Source organism: Ptychodera flava, chromosome 7 (genome assembly GCF_041260155.1).
Source record: "Ptychodera flava strain L36383 chromosome 7, AS_Pfla_20210202, whole genome shotgun sequence".
NCBI classification, from domain to species: domain Eukaryota; kingdom Metazoa; phylum Hemichordata; class Enteropneusta; family Ptychoderidae; genus Ptychodera; species Ptychodera flava.
Genome location: NC_091934.1, coordinates 44,504,686 through 44,512,350, shown reverse-complemented (window position 1 = coordinate 44,512,350; position 7,665 = coordinate 44,504,686).

Genomic DNA, 7,665 nt, shown 5'->3' with positions numbered 1-7,665 from the left:
TGTAGTTCGTGCAACCAAACTATGTCAAGCACAGTGCTGTATGTACCCTAGATATACTGTTTACTTTCTCTGAGCTCTTACTCAATATGCTTGTGAACTAATTACCATCATCATATTAATATTGTGAATTATGTGCATATAAAATTGGCCTTCGAGACTCCCTCTGTATTCAATGTTTTGAAGACAGCATACTTTGCTAGAGATCGAAACTACCGTACATTTCCCGTCCTAAACCTGTTGAATATTTTAGAAAGCTACATTTTAACAATAATATGGTTCATTTCGATGATACTTGTATTATAGAATGCCTGTTTACAGCATAAATGAGAACGCAATGCTACCAATCCAAGTTGTAGTCAAAAGGAGACCTCAGTTTCAGTTCGAATTTCAGTACCAGCAAATGTACTGGAACCGTCCTATATATGTACTTTATCAAGCTGTTAAGTTGCAACTGAAATGAAGTTTAAAAATTCATGAAAATATATTTATCGGGTTGTCTATTTTCTTCCTATTTTTTTAGAACCTGCATTACAAATATCATTGAATCAGGAGATCTTGTTTTTCCCCTCACCTCTTAGGGTCTATTACAAATCTAATAAGTCGGTTAAGCATCGTACATTTAGCTTTTGTTTTTCTCTTTACACAAATCCTGAGTGTTGTAAGCGCATGATAGCTGTTTTTGTAAGCTTGCCGCCAATGCAAGGCAAGTAATAACTACTTAAATAATGTTGAAAGATGCATCCTTTGAATTACATATTTTCAAGTTGTAATACGTAGGGAATTCAAAGCATGTAAGTAGGTATCCAAGATTCGTTGACGGTGAGTTTGAATCCGAATGGCACATATGTGAATTCACTGCTTGGGATTAATATTTATCTCTGATAAAAATATGTCTCGTTTCAATCACAGGTATTTATCTAACAATTTACTGAAGAGACTCACTGATAAGACGTTTAATGGACTAACACGCTTGAGGTTTTTGTAAGTAAATTTTGTCCGTTTGACTTTCGAAGTATTGCTATTGGTGTCGATGTTTGTGGCAGTGCTATTAGTAATTTTTCATCGGGAAATTTATAACAGCCTTAGAGCAGGATTATATTTATTGACATTTTAGGAAAGATATGGAAGTCTTTAAGAACGACAGCTGACCAGAAATATCTTGCAATGGATCTTCCATACGGTGATTTCGACTAATGGTTTATTGCCTGTTCGTACAAATAAATTATGATTAATAAACTAGTTGAGGACATTACTTTTCTATTTCGTCTACTGTTACGCTTTAAAAGTAAGACCCGTTCACAAAAAGATATAATTATAGAAACCCAAGAGTATAATTGCAATCATGTCATGTACATTGTTTTAAAAAAAAACAGATATGAATTGAATATGCTCACGTGTTTTACAACAGGTTCATTAATAGTAGTACCCTTCACAGAACAATAAGATATATGTTATCACTATATGTAGCAGGTTTTTTCAACTTCGCACAGTACTCTCAGAGTTTAATCACTAATTACAAAACTTTATTTAATATGCAAATGAGCTGTTAATTAACTTGACACTGCTCAATGCTTCATGGGACAACCAGATAGCCATCAGATCAACATTTTGTAGTACGTTTTATTTAGTTAGTGCTGTAATTTTAGAGTAATGTCACTAATTACAAAGTTCATTAAATATGCAAATAAAGCCTAAATTAACTTGACACTCTTCTATGATTCATAGCACAATTAAATATTTATCAAATCAATTTCTGTAGCACGTTTCACAAGAGTTATGTACCTAATTACAAAGTTTATTAAATATGCAAATGAACCCTTAATTAACTTTACACTACTAAATGCTTTACAAAACAGTTAGATATCCGTCAGATCAGTATATGCAGCAGTTTTCATGACGTTTGCTACAGCTATTTCGGAGTTATATAACTAATAATAAAATTTCATGAAATATGCAAATGAGCTAATTAATAACTTGACACTGCTCAATGCTTCTTAGTACAATTGGATATTTATCAGATCAACATCTGTAGCAAGTTTCATCAAATTTAACGTTGTAATTTTAGAGTAATATCACTAATTACAAAGTTCATTAAATATGCCAATGAACCCTTAATTAATTTCACACTACTAAATGCTTTACACTACAGTTAGATATCAGTCAGATCAGTATCTGCAGCAGATTTCATCACATTTGGTGACGTTATATCGGAGTTATATCACTAATTACAAAACTTCATTAAATATGCAAATGAGCTATTTTTTAACTTGACACTGCCAAATGCTTCTAAATATAATCAGATATATATCAGATCAATTTTTGTTGCAAGTATCATGAAGTTTGGTGGAGGAATTTCAAAGTTATCTCACTAATAACAAAAGTTCATTAAATATGCAAATGAGAAGATAATTGACATGACACTCACAGTATAATCATAATGTTCTGAGACTGTCATCTGTGAAAAATTTCATGAAATTTAGTGCAGTATTTTTTGATATATGTCTACACTGTCATTACCGTCTCCATAGGGAAACCATTGTACGGAAAAAAACAATATTGCATAACTTCATTAATATGCAAGCCACACTAACCAAAATCTAATCAGTTCTTGCAAGTAGCATATGATACCTGTGTACCAAATCTAACGAATCCGTTCAGGCGTTTTTGAGTAAACAGACAGACAGACAGACAGACACACACACACACACACTAACATACACACACGCATATGGACAGACAGACAGACATCGCTATGACATTAGCCCACGTGTTTACACACGTGAGCTAAAATGATTAACTGTTCGTGACTTTTAAAAGAGGTCTTCTGTTCCGCCGCCTACATACGGGATAATAAATCAAAATTCGTCATTTTATACGTAATTCACGGCATTTCTTAGACGAAAATAGTACGTTTACATCGGAAAAGTTCTGCCATGCCTGAATATTCACAAACTCGTGTGACACTGGCATTGCAAAATTCAAAAAAAATATCAGAGTTTTCTTCATACACTGCGAAGTACTGAAGCACTATTGCATTTTGTGATCTTCATAAAATTGATATTTAATTGATGCACGGTGGCTCAAAAATATTCTTATTATTTACCTTCACATCATGACAATATTTAGCTCATATTGCGAAAATTTAAATGATGTATATTTGATGTCAATTATATAAGATAATATATGCATTAATTTTTAACTCACATTCATAAATTGCCAAGGGGATAATAAAGCATGACAAATTTGTTGTCAATGTTGAACAATATTTAACTTTATAAATACATAAACATGCACGTATTTTATGGGAATCCGTGACATCTAAAGGTAGAACGCACCTCGGGTACAGACATCGGACTCTCAAACCTTTACAACTATTGTAGTACGACTTTGGGAGTTTATTTTAAAGGTCTTAATGTATGACAATTTTCATCGGCTTACTTTTTCCTAAGTCGAAAATTTTTACTTGTCTTCAAAAAGTTAACACAGGGATGGCGGCCAATTTAAATATCAAATATCTGTAAATCTAGAGTCATCTATTTCTCTAGAGCCACAATTTGCACGGTAACTCCCGATTGAATTCTTGATTTTGAAAGAATGGTTGAAAGATTTCTTGAGAACAGTTTGAGCAGAAGTTTAAGTCTTTCACTTTCGAGGCGCATATTACCTCAATCTAAGATAATGATGAATTTGTTTTGCGTTTTTTGCCATTTCTATACTTCATTGAACAGGGTTTTTATGAAAATAGTCATCATGTATTAAGATGTTTCGAATGAAATTGTTTGAACTACAAAGTAAACAATCATTTCGTGAACATATGATGAAATGGCCGTAATCATATATACCTTCAAGTTCCCTAATGGCGTTACATGATCACTATAAAATAGGTTTTGTACCTAAACTGGTAATGATAATAACGATAACAATAATAACAACAACAACAACAACAACAATAAGAAGAAGAAGAAGAAGAAGAAGAAGAAGAAGAAGAAGAAGAAGATCAACACATCGTAATAGGAATTAGAATGAAACCAGAATTTCACTATAGGAATATTTTGTTCTTCAAATTTTGATTTATTAATATTTCAAACTTTAGTTTCAAACTGATTATGCAAAGCTTCAAGTCTACGTACAATTGATGTACAGAATTGATCATGCAAGGAATTTTACAGCCTCATAAAGAGATCATGTATGTAGCAATGAAGTGAACATGAAAAATCAAAAGTAAAATGGATGTACTAAGAATTAGCTTTGTTTAATATAAGATAATGGGAGTCATGAAGCATGGAATGAAGTACCAAAAGAATGTTTTCACCCTTGTCCAATCTTTTCATGCCTCCAGGGACTTGAGAAATAACAAACTTAAATACTTGGACGTCAATATATTTAAGATGCTGAATCGACTAAAAATATTGTAAGTATCAATATCATTTCAAGAAAGATTTTGATTTTACTAGTCCAAAATTTCTTTAAAGTTGCATTTACCTTAAACACATCCTTTTGTAGATATCTAATTTAAGTGTCACATAAGAATCAATCTATTACATGAAACTCAAACTTTTTCCTTTAGAAATCCTAAGATAAATACGTTTTTACGTATTAAAAACACATTTATATTTTGCATTTAGCCTCAAAAAAACTTTAAAAACACTTGGAACTAATTTGGGATAATTGGATGGTGAAGTAATGCCGATGTGATCTACAAATATAATCTTATTTTGTTTTCTTTTTAAATTACACACTTGTTTTTATGAGTAATTTGTATTATTGCAACATTCAACTATCTGGCACCTGACACTTTGAGAAATTTAAAAGTATGAAAATCCAATTATCCAAATTAATCCCAATCGGGTTTAAATGTAAAGTAGACACGGAACAGTAGAGGTATCCAGATAATATTATTAACTTGTTTTTGCAGCTTAATCATTCTTCTTTTACCTTTTGGTGTGATATATTTGTCGGTTATGCAGATTTCAACCATACTTATTTGATAACACATGTCTGTAAATCAATGTTCACAATACATATATTTTTTGTTCCAGATATAGCGATCAATTTTCATTGTGCTGCATGGCAAGGGTATCAACAGGAAATCTTCAAGAATGTTTACCAGACCACAGTAATACGTTCTCGTGCAAAGAATTGCTATACAGTTGGCATATTCGCATAATCGCTTGGGTTGTTGGCTTAGTGGCCTTTACGTCAAATCTACTTATCATTTTAACTACAATACGACTTGTGAAAATGACTTCATTGAAAGCAGATGCGCTCTTCATCTTTTTTCTGACAATAATCGACTTCTTCATAGGGATTTATTTGATAATTGTGGCGACTGTTGATCTGTACTATTTAAATGATTATATACGGCATGATGTGATCTGGCGCCATAGTTCTCTATGCACATTCATTGGTATCTTGGCCATGTTCTCGAAGCAAATGTCATTATCCGTAATGGTTGCCATGACAATCATTCGATGCATAACTGTTGCATTTCCAATGAAATTCGTCCATGTTACTAAGAAGCACACATCCATCATCGTAGTTGCTATTGCATTTTGTAATTTGCTCTTTGCTTCTCTGCCAGCTTTTAAACTATTTTCTTTCAAAGATTCTTTTTACGGTGTAAACACAGTCTGCCTTCCTCTAATTCTCCGTCATGATAGACCTCCGGGTTGGGAGTACGTAGTGTTCTTGTGTACGCTTAATCTAGCTTTTGTGGCACTCATTGCAGTATGTTATTCCCTGATAATCATTAGTTCTGGTGGAAAACTTGATGTGGCAAGCAAACACTTTGAAAGGCGCCGTGGCAACTACAAACTATACGTGAAAGTATTTCTTATTGTATCCACCAACATGTTGTCGTGGCTTCCAATCATTGCCTCCAGTTTTGCAAGCCTTGCTGGAATAAAAATACCTATCGAATTATATTCCTGGATGGCAATCATTGTGTTTCCTCTTACGTCCGCTACCAACCCTTGGCTGTACCATTTCGATAATATTAGGCAGAGACTCTCATTGCTCGACAGAAATGGTAACGGTGAAGTGGACGTTATAGGTAATCACACGTTATCACTTGTACAGCCTTCATTTGTCACTGATACGTATGTACCCTGCTCTTTATTGTAGCATTAAGTGGTCCTGATCATAACGTACACTCTTGCCGAGATAATAAAATAAGTAATTAAAATATATAATGCTCGTGATATAGTACCTGAAGTTGATAACGATAATGTTGGCAATGCTGCAATATAGAAATATTATTGATAGAATGGATAAGAGTCTAGTGCCCAAGGTCCTAAGATGTAAGAGTTTGAATACTAGCCTTTTGTCTATGCTGTGTCAGTTCATATCCACTCGTGATTGACAAGGAACTTCGAGAAATATTTTGTAACAAATATTTTCGTTTCACATATCGTATTTGTTTCTACATCAAAGTGTCAGCATTACGTTGATCGATACTGATGAATATGACCAAATAGGCAATAAAGCATAAGAAGAACGCCAGATGTTTAACTGTATGGTGATAATAACCTCGACTGATTACTTCTTTTTCTTCTTCGTCGTCGTCATCATCGTCGTCGTCCTCTTTTTCGTCGGTCACATTTGCATATATTCTTTTGTTTATTAAGTACTTTTGATCGCAACAGGTACTTTATTTCAATTTGAACAAGAATCCTTTCTGAGAGATTCAAGAATCATTTGGTCCAAAGCCGATATCCACAAACAGAATGGTGTTTTGGTGGCTGAACATTTTAATGCTTGGGATAATTTAGGACAACCAGAGAAAGAGTTGGTTACAGAAGATATCACGGAAGCTGTGAAGATAATTCACGATTTTGAGTGTTGTCATGACAATATAAATCTTTCTCAAGTCGTCTTGGCACAAAATGGGGTTTGTATATGCATATTCTAACCTAGTCCATAGTCCGTGGATAATAAGCCCAGATTCATCTGTAACATTCCAACAGAACAGAAAGACATGTGATGCAATTTCAATATTATCATTCTTGTTGGGTAAAATAGCGAAAAGGTTAGGCAGTTGGTGTATTTGTAGTAAGTTTCCTTACTGGTAGTAAGTGTTCTTGTAGAACGTACACTTACTTTTAGTAGATGTACTAAATTATAGTAGATGTACTTTTGTACATGTACTGGGTGCATTTACTTATAGTAGATGTATTTGTAGCATGTGTGCATACTAGTGGTTGTCATATTCGTAGTAGTTGTATTTAATTTTAGTAGTTGCACTCGTAGCAGGCGTACATGCAGAAGATATACTCGATTTTAGTAGGTGTACTCACTTTTAGGCGGTGTACTTGTAGTATTTGTCCAACGTTGTAGTAGATTTTATTGTTGTTGGTGTACTTGTAGTAGGTATGCTTGTAGTAGGTATACTTGCTGTGTTGTTTTAGGTGCACTTGCTTGTATTAGGTGTCATTGTAGTGGGTGTACTTACTAGTGGTAGGTACATTTATAGTTGTACTTGTAGTAATTGTACTTATTTTTGTAGGTGTACTTGTAGTTAGTATTCTTGCAGTATATGTACCTACTTGGGTTAAGAATTCTTACTTGTAGTGAGTGTACTTAATGGAAACGGTGCGGAATGCTAATCCATTCTTGTAGCTCTTTTACACAAAATGACTTAAGACCACCGATACTATATTCGCTTGT